Source organism: Lepidochelys kempii, chromosome 4 (genome assembly GCF_965140265.1).
Source record: "Lepidochelys kempii isolate rLepKem1 chromosome 4, rLepKem1.hap2, whole genome shotgun sequence".
In the NCBI taxonomy this organism is placed as follows: domain Eukaryota; kingdom Metazoa; phylum Chordata; order Testudines; family Cheloniidae; genus Lepidochelys; species Lepidochelys kempii.
Genome location: NC_133259.1, coordinates 76700726 through 76717734, shown reverse-complemented (window position 1 = coordinate 76717734; position 17009 = coordinate 76700726). Strand labels below are relative to the sequence as shown.

The 17009-nt window shown below is 39.3% G+C and overlaps 1 protein-coding gene across 30 annotated transcripts in view; it reads right to left on the bottom strand.

The window, feature by feature from the left end:
* The window catches only part of TENM3 (teneurin transmembrane protein 3), a 2195833-nt gene that overhangs the window by 1548444 nt on the left and 630380 nt on the right, over positions 1 to 17009 (bottom strand). The window lies entirely within an intron of this gene.

The window sequence follows — 17009 nt, the reverse complement described above, 5'->3', positions numbered from 1 at the left end:
GCAATATGTTAATTTGAGCCTTGGGCAGAGCCATTATGTAATCTTTTAGACCACTGGCTTATTGTGCTTATCTTGTTTTGCTGCTAGAACCTATCCAGGGGCTTGGGAAACCCATCCGCATCGCTTCCCTATATAATCTATTGTAATTAATTGTTCTGCAGTGTCTCTGAGCCTGATAAGCAAGGTGACGCTCCGCCAGTGCTGTGTGTAATAAACTCCTGTGCTTGACTCTACACAGTGTTTTTGGTTCTTCAATGACAGAGAAAGAAAATAAGATCACCACAAAATTTAATAACCAGGAGGTGGCTACTAGGCCTGCTTATTTAGGACAATTCTTCATAACCTGTTGAGCAATACAGATGAAGAGACCAATAACTTGCCAGTGTGTCTTACATAATATGCAGTGATGGGGCCTGTGACTGGAGCAAAACTCATTCTCATTCTTGTCTGAGACACTGAGCAACAATAAGTATTGGTCCCACAACACTCAGGATGGATGCTTCATCTTTTTGATCCCCATCTACTGTCATCCTATTTATAAATTAACTGTTTACATATATACAGAGGTAGGGAAAATCCCCTGCTGCAGAGCCTGATCCCAGAGGCCACTCACCCTTTTCTATAGGTCTTCATGTGGGCTAAAAGTCCAGCATCTGGATCTGGGAATGGTGAATCTACGTGAACAACTTTTGTTGGCAGCATGGTGAATGGTTAGGACACAAATGGCTAGAAAAATCTTAATATGGATCAACAGCAACAAGCCCCAGGAGGCTGGTGGAGGGCCCTCTTTGGCCACATAGCCAAATTAGCAGGCACTGTGGGGTAGACTCAGCACCTTCCAGTCAACCCTTGGCTCTCCATTGGGTAAAGGTTGCGGTGTCCCAGAGCATGCATCCTGCTATTACTCATGACAGGTTGCACGTTCAACTATTCTGCATGGACAATCTACTGGCACCAACAGTTTCCACCCTCCCAGTACTCACCATCATAATTCACTGACCTCTCGCAAAAGACTCCTGGTGTGAGTTTCCTAGGCGGTGCCGAGAGGCCTGAGAAGCTGGAAGCCGGTAGCCAATGCTCTGCACATGAGCGGCCTAGGTGTGATGGTAACATAACTCTCACCCAATGACAGGAACATTAGTTCTACTTAGCCAACCAGGTGGCCCTATTCAGGGAGGCCCCTCCTGCCTCAATCTGAGGTGACCCCTATAAAGGTAGGGTTAAAAAGAAGACTCTCCTCTCACTGACTCCTGGCTGGTTTCCCACGATCAGAAAGATCTCCATTTTAAGTGGGAGAAAAAAAAATCACAGAAAAGGTCAGGAACTGTCATACTTAAGCTGGAACATTTGCACACTATTTGACTCAAAGGAAAATTGAAACTGCAGAAGATCTGCATTAGTAACGAAAGTGCTAAACAGGAATCAAATAGATATCTCTGCCTTATATGAGACTAGACTACACAATAGCAGTATATTTAGAGGAAAAGAATACACTTTCTACTGGTCAGGTTACAAGGCAGATCAAAACACCAGCCTACATGGTGTAGGTCTCGCAATAGCAATCTCCATCACTGATAGACTAGTGCAGCAACCTCTGTCAATATCCAAGCACCTAATGACTTTGTGGATGCTACAGTCCCACAACACATTTTTTGAAAGTAAGCACCTACACTGCAACACTACTTGCTCCCAAAGAAAGTTCTACAGCCAGTTGAGTGATACTCTAAGAAACACACCCAACAATGACCAAAACTTATTAATGACAGATTTCAATGCTCGCACTGGAGATGATTACACCACTTGGAACAGAGTCATGGGGAAATTTGAATGTGGATCTATAAATACAAATGAAGAATTACTCCTAACACTCTGCACAGAGTTTGACCTTGCTGTTACAAACACCTTTTTCAACATGCCAGAAAAGTGGTTCTATTTTTGGAGGCACCCTTGGTCAAAACAATGCCATCTTTTTGACTAGGTCATCACTCGTAATGACCTGAGGGATGTTTACATTACCAAAGCTATGTGAGGTACAGAATGCTTTATGGTTCATCAGCTTAGCTGTACTAAACTGATCATCAAGATTCACAGTCCTAGATTGAAAACTGCCCCAAAACCGAACCAACATGCTGTTGTCTCAAAACTTCGAACAGAAGAGGGGAGAACCCAGTTAGCAACTTCCATTCATGCTGCACTATTAAATTATGTCAATGGAAGAGTAACAGAACTGTCAATGAAAGGTGGCACAACTTTTGAACTGCACTGCGATCAACAGCTAAAGAAGGCCTTGGTGTCCCAACTTGACAAAATGTGGACTGGTTTGAGGTGAATGACAGTGAAATTCAAGCACTCCTTGTGGCCCATTAAGCCATGCATCAAGTTAAACTGAACAACCCCTCTTCTCTTGAGGACAAAGAGCAGCCCGTAACTGTCCAATCCTGTCCACTAACATCATCACCCCCTGAGTGAGTACAATAGGATACTACAAAGTTGGAAAGAACCTTTTGCAACTCTCCTCAAATCAAAAGTTGAGCACAAATGATCAAATAGTAGACTCAATCAAGCAAAGAACAGTTTGGTTTGAACTAGAAGATCCACCATTTTTGGAGGAGACTAAGAATGCACTTATGGAAATGGCAGAAAGGCAGCTGAAGCTGATGAAATCCCAGCTGAAGTGCTAAAACACAGTGGTCCTACACTTCACAAAGATTTGCTAGACCTATTTGCTTTCCGCTGCAAAAACAATATTTTACTCCAGCATTTCAAAGATGCCAAAACTGTAACAATTTGCAAGCAAAAAGGGGACAGACATGACTGTGGCAATTATTATGGCATTTTGCTCCTCTCCATCTGTGATAAGATCTTTGGTGAGATGTTGCTGAAAAGGCTTCAGGTTATTGCAGATGATGTACTCCCTGAATCCCAGGGTTTTTGTTTATCATGCAGCACTGCCGACAGGATATTTATCCTATGCCAGTTACAGGAGAAAGCTGCTGAACAACAAATATTCCCTTACATTGCCTTTGTTGACCCTAGTAAGGCTTTTGACACTGATGGATGCTCTGCTCTCTGGTGCGGTCTTGAAAAGTTTGGCTGCCCAAACAAACTAATCAATCTTATATGCTACTCCACGACAACATGCAGGGCCATGTATCAGTGGGTGCAGACTCATCTGATCCCTTTCCTGTAGCTTATGGAGTTAAACAGGGTTGAGTGCTTGCTCCTACATTAGAGAGCAGTTGTGCTCCCTTGTCTTCTATACTTGTTAAAGACCAGTCCCCTTTATCGTCTCCATATCCAAAAACTTAATTGCCTGCAACAACAACATCTACACAATATAATGGAAATCAAACAGTCTGGCAAAATCACCAACAATGTAATACTTCATCTGGCAGCCATTCTAAGGGTGGAAGCCATGCTAGCACAGAGGCAAATGATCTGGGACAGCCACCTCATACTTATAACAATCAACTGCCTAAGAGAGTTCTGTACAATGAATTTGAAAAAAGGCAGTAGGAAGGTTGCCTGTCTTAAATTCTGCTACAAGGATTGCATCAAGTGGCATGTAATGACTGCCGGATTAGACTTAATGACCTGGGAAGACACAGCACATGACAGATGAGCTTGACACTCAGCTATGAAGAAAGCAGAAGAAGCAACAGAATATCATCCTACCATCTTGGCTAACAGCAGGAGGAAACAGATACCAACTTGCCTGGCACGTTTTCTGGACCCTACATGTGGAAACTGATTTCCAGTAATATTCATACTCAAATAAAAGTGATGGTCATTATTATACATATATGAAGATGTCTCTTTTACAATGCATTCTTGTAACAGCTCCCACCTTTCTATCTCACTTTATTCCTTTATTCTCACCCCCTCCAACCCCAACTTGTGGGGTCACTGGAGTGCTGTGCTCACCGACCTTTGGTAGAACACCAAATGTGTAAGTATTCAGGGAAGTTTCTGAAGTGCTTCAACTGATGGGCCTCCAGGTGCTACCAACGAGTAGGTTCTAATGTGCACTCCTCCAAAAACCGCCCACTGCCAGGGCCCTGGCACCCAGCCTGTGTGACCCGCTCCTCACTACCCATTCTCTCGTCTGCCCAAGACCCTTCCCCTCCTGGCTGAGCTATCATCCTTCAGTGGTGATGGAAAGCAGCAGATTCACCTTAGATTCACACTGCTTTCCACTGAGCTGTAAATAACTGCTCAGTACATTTTGTTTTCTGTCTCCTCAACTTTTTTTTTAAAAATAATGTTGGTAATGTCCTAACTAGTATTAATATTTTGGAGTTTTGGCCACATCAATCTAATAAATTGCTATTTAAAAAGTGTTGCCAATAATCTAGTTTTACAAGTGCAATAATACCATCCAGGTGCATTAGCTAGTGATTTTACACCCACACACCTGGGGTGTTCTGAGGCATAATGCAAACACATCTTTGCTAAAGTAGAGTATAGATGTTTCGCTAAAATCCTATATTTTAATAAGAGCAGAAAGTGTTTGTAAACGTTTGTATAAGTTTCCCAGTATATTCTTCCTATGCAATAGCTTTTAGTGTTAAAGTTATTTGAGAATATTCTCAAATATTGTTTAAAATATATTTCTTCTTGTTTGTATTAAAGGTAAAATAAAATCTGTTTACTAAGCAATTGTGTGGTATTCTCTCTTCAAAGGTAACTGGAAGCAGTTACAGAACTTTTGTATAATATAGCCCTGTCTTTGACTCTCTGAGCAACATAACATGTATAAACATGACATTTCAAAAGCGCTGAGTGTCAAACTGAAAATTGGACTTTGGTTACTAAGTCATTTGTGTGTTTTTGAAAGTTTTACCTTTTGTGTAGTGCTTTCCAGAAAGACTTGAAAAGAGAACTGTAGCAAAGAGGTAAGATGATGAACTCATGCTTTTTACATATGTTTTCTCCCTTCCCATGTTATAATCTCTCATAAGAAGTATACTATTATTGTACAAATCATACAATTTGCTTACATTGTATTCTACTGAAATATCCATATTGTAGGCATCACCATGATAGCTGAGCATCTTTTAGTGCTAGGTAGCCCTAATTTGTTTGGATAGACAATCAACAGCATTTTAACAGAGGAGTTACTTTAACAAGGTTTTCTACAGTGGGCTGCAAATGAAAGGTAACAATGGGAAGAAAAATAAGAATAGTACCTGCTGTACAATCCTGATTTAGAAACTAGTAAACAAATTAAATTAATCTCTGAAGGTTCTTTCTGCAACACCTTTCTACAATTTCAGGGGATAGGCTTGGTAAACTCTTGTTTGTAAGGGAAGAAATCTGTAAAAATTGCTATTAATTCTAACTATGCTACGAACAGGCAAAATAACTTTAAACTGGCAAGAGAGAAACAGGAATCCTAAGAGAAGAAAACTTCTACACAACCTTTCATGCTGTGGTTATAGATAACAGAGGAAGAGCAAAGCATTCACACTATTCACAAATGGACAAGCTTTCTGCTTTTTACATGGGGCATACTGGCAGACGGGGTGAATAGAGTTGTTGTAATTAAAACTTTACTCTGAGAAGATCCTGTAGAACAAGTATCTGTACCTGGCCTGATGAATCTTCAAACAAGCAACCAAACAGTTATGGTGTTCTCCTGCAAATTTCTGTAGGGTCCAATATTATGAAGGATTATCTAGAGGAAAGCTTTAGATAGCCTTTCTGAATGCTCTGTATTGAAAATGAAGAAGACTAGCAATACTGTTTCTTACAAAGTTGCCTTGATAAAGTTAGTTGTATAAAAAACAAATAAAATGTAAGTAAAAACTAGCTCCAGATAGCATATGTAATTTTCAACATTAGTTCTGACCATCTGTTTTCTTCCTTTTAAAAATATAAATATATATATTTATTCTGAATCTCCTTGCAGACAACTAATGTGTTAACGTGTTGTATGTAGTTCTGATGTCCATATTTTTAAAAGGATGCTGAAAAAATGAAAGATGATGCAGAAAGAGCCACAAAAATTATTCAAGAGCTGGAGAAAATGCCTCACAGTGAGAAACTTAGGGCAGGGATCGACGCTCTAAGATCAATCCACTGGCGGTTGATTTAGTGGGTCTAAAAGACCCGCCAAATTGACTGCAAATAGCTCTCCAGTTGATCCCTGCACTCTACCCCCGATGAGAAGAGTAAGGTAAGTCGATGGGAGATTCCCCCCGCATCAATCCCCCGTGGTATAGACCCCGTGGTAACTCGACCTAAGGTACGGTCGACTCCAGCTACATTATTCACGTAGCTGAAGTTGCACAGTGTAAGTTGACTTACCGCAGTAATGTAGACATAGCCAGAAAGAGCTCAACTTGCTTAGTATATCAAAAAGAAGATTGAGAGGTGATTTGATTAGTGTGTAAGTACCTTCACAGAGAGAAAGTACTGGATTATTTAATCTAGTGGAGAAAGGCATAACAAGAACTAATGGCTGGAAGGTGAAGACCAAAGGTTCATATTGGAAACAAGGCACTTACTTACTTTCTTAAAAATGCAGTGAGGGTGATTAACCAGTGGAACAAAAGTGATGGATTCTCCATCTCTTGGAGTCTTCAAATCAAGACTGGATGCCTTTCTGGAATATTTGCTTTAGCCAACAAGTTATTGGGCTCAATATAGGATTAACTGGGTGAAACTGAATAGCCCGTCATATACAGGAGGTCGGAATAATAATAGTCCTTTCTGGCCTTAAGCTCTAAGAATAACGTAAATCAGACCAGCACAGTGTATAGAACATGAAATTATACATAACGTGGATTCCTAGAGACATTTTCAGTGAATGTCAAAGTTTGGAAACAATCAGATATATTATTGGACAGCTTGATATATTCACAAATATTAGTTGGCGTTAAGTGAGGTCAGAACCACAATTTAACTCTTAGTAGTGGGCAATTTGCAGCAAAATTATATGACTAATTTCTATTGATAAAATTATTTCAAACACCACATTTAAAAAGTCTAGGGAGAGTATGTGTTATGGAAATGTTTGGACATTGTATGAACATATTGGCATTAGCAGACATTTTCAAATACTACATTTAGATTTTGTAATAGCAATTACCATCACCATACCCACTAATAATTTTCTACTGCAACAATTTAAAGCTATTGATTCAATAAATGAAAGGGATATGCTTAAGATTCATTTGTAAAAATTGGGTTAAACAGTTCTACATTCCACCACAAGAAAGCAACAAAATGCAAACAGAGATAACTTATATTAGCTGAAACTTAATTCAATTAGATTAAATGTTTTATGTTAAATTGGTTATAATAAAAGGAGACCATCATTCATTACTGGTGGAAACAAGGCTAATCAAGGGCACTAAAATGTAAAAGAATGACTACATTAATTTGCATAGCTGCAAAGTATCCAACCCTTTGCCATTATTCCTGTTTCCAAATAGATCCACTTTGGTAGATTATTTTAAAGAGAATTTAGTAAGCCAATAAGTGCAATTGAATTTTATAACTTAACAACCTGAAGGAAAGTGCAGGTAAGGTAATGACAAATACATTATGATTATTTACTACAAATAGATAGCAGTCCTACTTTGGAACTTTTAGAAGCTGGGATCCTACCCAATGCTGACACTGCAGTAAAGATAATTTATGAGGACTATCTTTGCATTAATTGCTAACAGAATAAATAATATATATTAGATTTACAAACTGCCTTTGATCATAACGCATCCCAGAGTGCTTTACATATTAAGACCTTCATCGTGCATGTACCATATGGGCAGACCCTTTTGCTCATGTGGAACGCCACTGACTTCAGTAGGACACTGCTTGGCACAAAATCCATCTGCGTGGATCTGATCACAGGATCAGAGCATGAATGCAGAGTAACATAGCCTCTTCTGAGTTCAATGGTGGTAACATCTGGCACAAGGCAGAGCACAGCAGGGGAACAGGATAACAGAGAAAACTCCTTCTCTTACAAAAATGCAGTGGGATCTATAATACCCACACAGATCAGACAGGTCCTTGGTTTCTAAGGTCCTTCCAAAAGGATATTCAAACGGCATAGAAATTAAAACAATGTATCCATCATAGAACTATAAAAAAAAGATAGTTTGACCCTGCTGGGATTGAAATACGGGACCCGCTGAATTAGGCATGAGGCTTAGACATCATTACCACAATCTCCTCAGGAAGGACATTTGAACAAAGTACAAAAAGCTTGGTTATTACAAGCAGGACTCAAGAGAAACAATGGGTAGTAGACATGGTGGTCTTAGCAGTGTTGTATCTAACAGTTAATTTCACCACAACATTAACAGCAATAATCCGCATACCCAAATTCTGGAAGGGATACTACTAAGCACAAAAGGCATGATACTACTTGAGAAGGATCAGATCTTTGACCTACAGTAGCTGCAAGTTTACTATGGCGGACTTACAGTTCAGTATTCCATTGCTTTGAGATACTGAATGTAAAAATCCTTAATTCTTTAAAGCCCAATATAATAAAGAAACAGAGGTACATTTACAGTGCAAACCAATGTCTATATGGTACAATTACATCAAATAGTCACTGGGTCGATAAATAACTAAAAATAAGACCTATATAAGAATTATCTCAAGTGTTTGTGAAACAGGGGGCTTGAACTAAGAAAGCAGATAGCTAGCTGTGAAGGGAGGCTGTGCAAAATAAACTGATTAGTATGTGGGTGCATGCTTACAAGTCATGCTTACAAGATCATAAACTATTTAAATCATGATTTTCCCATTATTAATGATGCTATAAAATAATGTGCATTTTATTTTTAACAGCTTGACTGTTTTGAGTAGTAGGGCAACACAGTACTATGCAAAATTTCAAACCATTACCATATAAGACCAGAATCTCAAACTCAAATACACACAAAATATTTAGCAGGTATAATGTTATCTGTTTACAGATTCAACAACTCTCTATTATATGTTTAATGACTGTTTAAATAAACCAGGTATGCAGAAATGGGTTCATAAAACATCTGTCTTCTTGAGCACAGAACAGTGAACTACAGGGTAACAGAGAATTCAATACAGAGAAATTGTTACGAGTGTTCAAACTGTTAGGAAAATAGGCAAAATAAAGCCAAGGATGAACATTTGTTATGTGAACACCGCACAGCAAGAAAGTGCTATGAACTTCATACCTAATGTACATTAGGCTTTGATTCAGAGTGTGATAATCCCACATTGTTTTTAAAGCATTTCTCTCTGAGTTAGAATGATAATTCTATTTAGCACCATTCGGCAATTATAAACTGCTACATGAATTATAGATCCGTAACTGGAATAGTGTAAGAAGTTCCATTCACTGCAGTTGCTCCCCCAGGCACCAGGTCATAGTGTTTCAGGGGTCCCTGCATCTAGCATCGCCTGTTGACCACCAGTCTGGGCCTGTAAGGGCCTGTCTCTGTCCTCTTGTGCCTAGACCTCAATCCAGGTAACTTCTTAAAAATGTAGTCCTCTTCTAGGGTACGAAAAGTCCAACTCTAAATCCAAATAGATTTCGAAATCAATTAAATTACTCTTCCCCTCTTGGGCTACCATGAAACTATTTGCCCCTAGTCCTGTGCCCCACAAAGGTCTTCCATGTTGCTTTTTACCCAGCAGGTTTTCTACTGTATCCCCACCCCAGGGACATCCCCGCTTCTTACAGGCCCTATCTCAAGGCCTACCACAGGAGCCTAACTTGCTTCCGTTCATTTTCTCCAGCCTGCCGTCACTAGACCCTTCCCAAGGAGCAGAGGAACTCCCCTTGTTTTTCCCCCTCTTGGGTCACCTCCCTCCAGGGCCGTCCCTAGATACTTTGGTGCCCTATGCAGCCCCCCCCGCAAGGGGAGGGCGAGTTGGCCCCAGGCCTCCATGTGGGGGGGGAGGAGGGAAACTGCCCCCCAGCACGAGCCGGTGGAGTGGAGTGGGTTGGGGCCAGGTCGCTCCACTTCCTGCCACCTGGTGATTGCAGGGTGGGCCCGACCCCACACTCACGGGGCGGCGGGAAGTGGAGTGACCCAGCCCCAGCCTCCTCCGCTCTGCTCCCCTGGCTCCCAGCCTTCGAACTGGAGGGAACAGCCCCCCAGCACTCACTGGTGGCGTGGCTGGGAGCTGGCAGAGCAGAGCGGGCTGAGGCTGGGTCGCTCCACTTCCCACCGCCCCGTGAGTGCAGGGTGTGCCAACCCCTGCTGCAGTCTCCAGGGATGTATTTCAGGGGAAGGTGTGGAGTGGGGGTGGGGCTGGGGTGGAGCAGGTGTGGGAAGAGGCGGGGCAGGGGCTTTGGGGAAGGGGTGGAGTTAGGGTAGAGCAGGAGCAGGGGCAGGGGCAGGGGCAGGGGCAGGTTTCCTGGCTGGCTCAGCCAGCCGGCACAACTGGCTGGCCACCGGAGCAGCACACAGCTCCATAGGCCACCAGGAAATTTGGGGCAATTTGGTGCCCCACATTTCCTGGTGCCCTACACAGCTGCGTAGTTTGCATATGGGTAAGGACGGCCCTGCCTCCCTCTTTCTATAGTCTTTCCTTGTCCTTTCATAGCTGGAGTCTTTATAATTAAATTGCCAGATCAGGACCAGCTGAAGGATTGTTATTAGGTCACAGGCATAGCTGAGTCCAATTCTCCTTAAATGGCCAACCAGCCTGTGACTCAGCTGTATGAGTTCCTGTTTTTAAAAAGATTAACGTTTATACTTACGGTCCCACTGAAGTTAGTGAAAGTTTTCTTGTTGATTCCAGCCAGAACAGAATTTGGTCACAAGCCTATGATTTAATGCCATCATTTAAATTTGTTACATTTTTCTTCTTCATATTGCATTTGAACACTGACTTTTGGACTGGATAAATGTTGTACATATTCCACTATACACACAGCTATATCAGTAGTTACTATATTTTGGAACCCATTCATACTGTGCCCATAGGCTTTTAGAAGGCCAGAGATGACTTTTTTCCCTAATAGTCAGCCACAAAGATGGCTTCCTTTAATTTTTTTTCAAAAAAACCTGCTAAACTTTTTTCTGTACCTAATGCTGGGTGTTGGCCTCTTGCTCCTGCAAAAGCTGTGGAGTTTGAATATTCCGACAGTTTTAAGGCTGGAAAAAAAAACAAACCATCCCCAGATGTGTGTTATCCTAGTCCCCTTTACCAAGCCACTGGAGTTAGCCAACTCCTTCCCAAATTCTGGATGAACAGGGCAGAAGAATCATTTGTCATTGTAATGGAATTATGCTGCTTGGAGAACCTCTTCTGCTACTGAAGGAAAGAGAGCTTCCACCTCCCATGGTCTATTTTATGTCCTGTCCACTCATTTTTTAAATTTATATGTGCTCTTGTACAGGGATGGAGTTGACGATTATCTTGTCACATGGACATTCTTGATCTGGATTACAAATTGTTACATTTGTGAGCTCAACTGTACCAGTCTGATTCTGGCTGCAGTACTTTTTACATTTCACAATCTGATATATCTCTTTCCTCCCTACTCCTCTACACATCAAGACCTGTAGAATGTCAGGGTGACTTCATGAACATGCTGAGTTTCACCCATGCTATTTAAATGAATCAATAGCCATACAGAGTTTAAGTCTTGTATGTTCCATTACTAAGATCCTTAGTCATCTAGCACTCTCTTATGGCGACTGTTACAACAACTAAATAAAGGCAAAGAGAAGTAAAAGTATTTCCTTCACAAAAAATGGTTATACAAAACACATACTTCTAACATATGTGTTTCTGTAACACATTAAATCATAGCTAAATACGGCAGTTATGTAACCACAACAACTTTCTGAAGCACTGAACCTTTACATTTCTAAAGCACCTTCAGCCCTGCTAACTGCTGGAAGGGCCTCCACTTTGGATAGTAGTTTCAGTTCAAGTAGGTTACTCTTACAGAGCCAAAAGTTTTACATTTGTTTTTTGTTTGTTTGTTTTGTTGTTTTCTTTAATTTAGAAACAAAAGATGCTCATATTACAGTTATGATGTTTGTGTTTGTACAATGAAAACAACATAAGAATAAAGATGTTTATGACTGGAAGTGGTTAGGATTTTGAAAGATCCACTCTTCATATTATTCTGTTATGGGTATTTTAAATTTTTCCACTGCCTCTAATTAGTGAGACATTTTATATAGAGACAATTTTTAGAGTAAGAGTCACTGACTGTCATTTTACACTGTATTCATTAAAATTAATTTCTTATCTTTACAGATTATCTTTGTTTTTCCTAATATAAAGTTTCATTACCCTGTCTATAAATAAGAGCTCTGCAAAATTTTGATAAATGGTTTGCAAAGTTGTTTAGATTTAGAATGACCAGACAGCAAGTGTGAAAAAATTGGGATGGGGAGCAATAGGCACCTATAAGACAAAGCCCCAAATATCGAGACTGCCCCTATAAAACCGGGACATCTGGTCACCCTACTACGATTCAAGATACACCCTACATTTTTAAATATGACCAGTAATGTTTGCTGCCTCATTTTTTGTTTGCCCAAATTGAGACATTAAAGGGATCTGATTTTTAGGGAGCTCTGAGCACGCACCTGCCCTCTGAAAAAATCAAGGCTTCTTATGGTGTTTCAAGTTGGACATCCTAGAACAGAGGCACCAAAAACAATTCACTTTTGAAAGTTTCGGTCAGGATCTCTAAATAACTTTTTAATAAAGGATGTTCTGATGTCCTGTCCCTTTAAATGTCTGAGCACTTCTCCCTCCCCCACTGCCAACCTCACTTCCCTCTTAGTTTCAGTTTTGCTGTCAGGTCAATAAAGCTTGAAACACAGCTGTCTGCTGTGGTGCTATAAGCTCACTCTGTGTCCAAAGATATCAGATACAAAAGTTACCTCCTCACTTTCCTTAAAAGTGCTCCACACTAAATCTCAAAGTTCTTTGCAACACCCACAGCAAAAACACAGTAGATGACAGGGTTTTCCTCTTTCCCTAGCTGTAAAAGAAACACTTCATAACAACTGTTCTAACAAATGGCATATATATATATATCTCTGAACAAACCTGTTAATACAATGGGTCTTACACTTAAACTGCAGGACTAAAATAATCAAGCCACTGACTTCATATGGAGTTTTACTAAAAACGCACCCTAATGTCACAATCAAAGTAATTTTGTCTCCAATGTGGAAAATAATAGATGCAAAAAAGCAGCAAAATTGATATACTAACTTTTAATCACATTAAGTTTATCACGGTCAAACTACATTTCCTTCATTTTCTTCAAGAAACCCTAGAACAACAACAAAAAAAGTACCCGACTTGTAGAGATATCTAATAAAAGGAAAAATAAACTTAAATATGGTACAAGATGTGTATCTCTTCTTAATACATACAATAATTCTTGTTTAATTTTTTCAGACTCACACTGTAAATGATAAATCAGCCATACATAAATAATCAAGCCAAGAGAAAAATCTCTAAGAGGCTTCTGTTTTATGCTTCATAATAAACCACATACCACAAAATCTGGATGCATTTATGTTCCAAGGTCATGCAATCCTAATTATGGAAATGATATGGAATCCTCAGAGTTCTTGCTTTGCAAAATAAATACACAAGGGAAATAATGTTATATAAAGTTGTTAGCCTTTCACCTCTGAATTAAAATGCAATCAGATTCTATTAACCTAAATGAAAAAGTAAACCTTTATTAACAAGCACTTTGTTTACCCTTCCTCTTTCTAGTTAGTTTTTCTGGGTCAGCTTGATTTTTTTCTCAGATACATGGACAGGTTATAAATCTTTTCAGTTTCGCTTGTAAAAAAATAGAGATATAGATTAAGATATAGATTCCCCCTTTTTTCACACAACATTACCACATCCTGTGCACTGTGAGGACACCGCTACATACAGGACCTGCCTATGAAATTTTTGGAAGTGTCTTATGAGATGACAACTTGGGATATACCTAAATGTAAGACTTATGTATCATATATATAAAATGTTGGATGAGGTGCGGGAGGAATGGAGATCTTTAGATTCCTCCCAATTTCATATTGTAGAAGTGGCATCCTTCTGCTTGTGTTGTGATTCACCCAGTTGCCAACATAAAAATAAAATAAAAAAACCCGAACATTTTCAAAACATATGTTCAAATCACGTAGGGATCTGGAGCATCTGATGAAAAATTTTGTGTGGTTTTGCATTTTTGCAGACATTACAAACATTAAATAATCAATTACTTTTAATTATTCGTGCATCAAAGATGGAAAAACTGAGGAATGGAAATTTAGGATGAAAGCAAATGGCTTAAAAGAGCTTGGAGTGGTCACTGTCCATCACTGAAGACAGTGCTGTTCACAGCTAGAATTGTGAGGAATTTTTCAGCCAGACTTGTCTGTGCAAAAGATATAGATTCAACACCACCAAAAGATTTCATGAATTGGTGGCTAGTTTGTGGAATTATTTGTGTCAGAAAGAACTCCACCCCCTCAAAATTCCAAAAAAGTCAAATGTTTCAAAATTTTCTTCCATTTCATTTAAGGGGGGTAGGGGAGAGGAAATGAAACTCAACACGTCACATATTCAGAACTATCTTTACAAATAAAAGTGTTAAAAATAAAACTGAAATCATAATCACAGGGACGCATGCCAATCGACCTGCTGAATCCTAAAGGTTAGCTCTGCATTATTTACGAACACTTTTTCTGGTTATAGAAACATTTGTTACAAATTGATAACTATTTTCATAGGAAAAGACATCTAAATTACAAATACTACTAAAACTGTTACCTTTAAACATTTATTTCAAAGAAATCATATCCTTATTAAATTTTTTTTGCGATTTTGGTTTAATATAAAATGTTTTACTAAATCATTTTCACTTTAATCATGAAAAGAGTAATAAGTTTCTTCACGTACAAATTTTCCAATAAAAAAATTGTTTCTCATCTCATAACTAAAATTGGACTCTAAATCCTAGACTCTTACAGTTTGATTCGTTATGTGAATGTTCAGCAATTTGTGCTGCAGATATTTAAACAGGAGTCAGACTGGTGTACTGATCCACCAATTCAAAAAGAAAAATATCTGCATTATGCAGCTGTTAAGGATGTGGGACGCAGGTAAATTTCCATACAGAATATGAATATGAGAAGGGGAAATGTTATTCTCTTGAGGGCTAACCACATGCTCACAGCTGGAATTGTTAGTCATTTTCTATTCTGCCATATGGTAAATTCGCAAAACAACACCCAAGTGGCAGTAAAAATACCAGCCATATCACACAAAACATGGTTGTGATTTGAAAACTACCACTATTTCCCATTTCTTCATTCATAATACAGTACCCTAAACATTTTTAGTTCTCTATTAATTTCTAAATTTCATATTAAAAGGGACCCAGTATGGTCAGTGAGAATGAGATTAAAAGTTGTGTAAACTTAAAAGCCGAACCTATTTGTGTGTGACTATGTATGTATACACCATAACAAATATTTATATACATATTTATTATGAACAGCTGCTAGTCTAGGATGGTATGCAGGGTTTAATCAGAATGATTGCAAAACCACCAGTTAGTTATGCAAGTCAAACCAAACAAGTACTGATAAAATCATTGTACCACACTTTTACCTATTCTTTACATGGCACAGATCTTACAACACAAAACCGATTTTACCACTACATTAGAGCTTTAAAAAGTATTTGGTTTATATCTTGGATCTCTCTACCAATAGAGCTATGTGCCATAGTTGCCATGAGTTCCACTGCACAAGACTCATGGGGAGAGGAAAATTAAAAAATCAATAACTATTTATCACCTCCAATAGCCTCTCTACACACACACACACACACTTCAGAAATGATATCTATATTGTCCCTGAAAATCCAACCACCTGACAAAGGGCGCACCACTGCAGTCCTCAGACTTGATGTCTATATCAATGAAGCCAAATGACAACTCTACTGTCTACTGTAAAGAACTCAAAGAAAACCGCATACCACAATTCACACAGGAACATAAGGATATCATCAAATACTTCCCCAAATAATTCCAAGAGAAAAAAAAAAACTCTACAACCCTCATCTCCCATGGGCATTCTGCATGTATCCCAAGATACAAAAACAAGAGGAGCCAGGCAGACCTCTCATATCTGGCCATAACACACTCACTTAAGGAATATCAGGACTCTCAGAAACCATCCACGAACCACTCATCATACAAAAGATCCAACTTCCTGCAAGACACTACCGACTTCTTCCAGAAACTCCAACACTTTAACAACTTCCCCAAGAACAACATCCTAGCCACCATGAATGTCACATTCCCTTACCATGACAGCATCACTGCCTACCTCAGATATCTACAAGACACTGTACAACACTCAGCTATCCACCCTAAACATCCATTTAATCCTCACCCATAACAATTTTACATTCAACAAATGAGATAAATGAAGGGGGGTAGCTCCTTTTTATGGACACCCAGCCAGCCAGCTAGCTAGCTATAAAATCCCTCTTAGTAGCTGTCCTCTACTTGCTTTACCTGTAAAAGGTTAAAAAGTCTGACTGCATGCATAGGTAAAAGTAAGTGAGTGGGCATGTCATAAATATAAAGGGAAGGGTAAACCCCTTTGAAATCCCTCCTGGCCAGCAGAAAGCTCCTCTCACCTGTAAAAGGTTAAGAAGCTAAAAGGTAACCTCGCTGGCACCTGACCAAAATGACCAATGAGGAGACAAGATACTTTCAAAAGCTGGGAGGAGGGAGAGAAACAAAGGGTCTGTGTGTCTGTCTATATGCTGGTCTTTGTCGGGGATAGACCAGGAATGGAGTCTTAGAACTTTTAGTAAGTAATCTAGCTAGGTATGTGTTAGATTATGATTTCTTTAAATGGTTGAGAAAAGAATTGCGCTGAATAGAATAACTATTTCTGTCTGTGTATCTTTTTTGTAACTTAAGGTTTTGCCTAGAGGGGTTCTCTAGGTTTTTGAATCTAATTACCCTGTAAGATATCTACCATCCTGATTTTACAGGG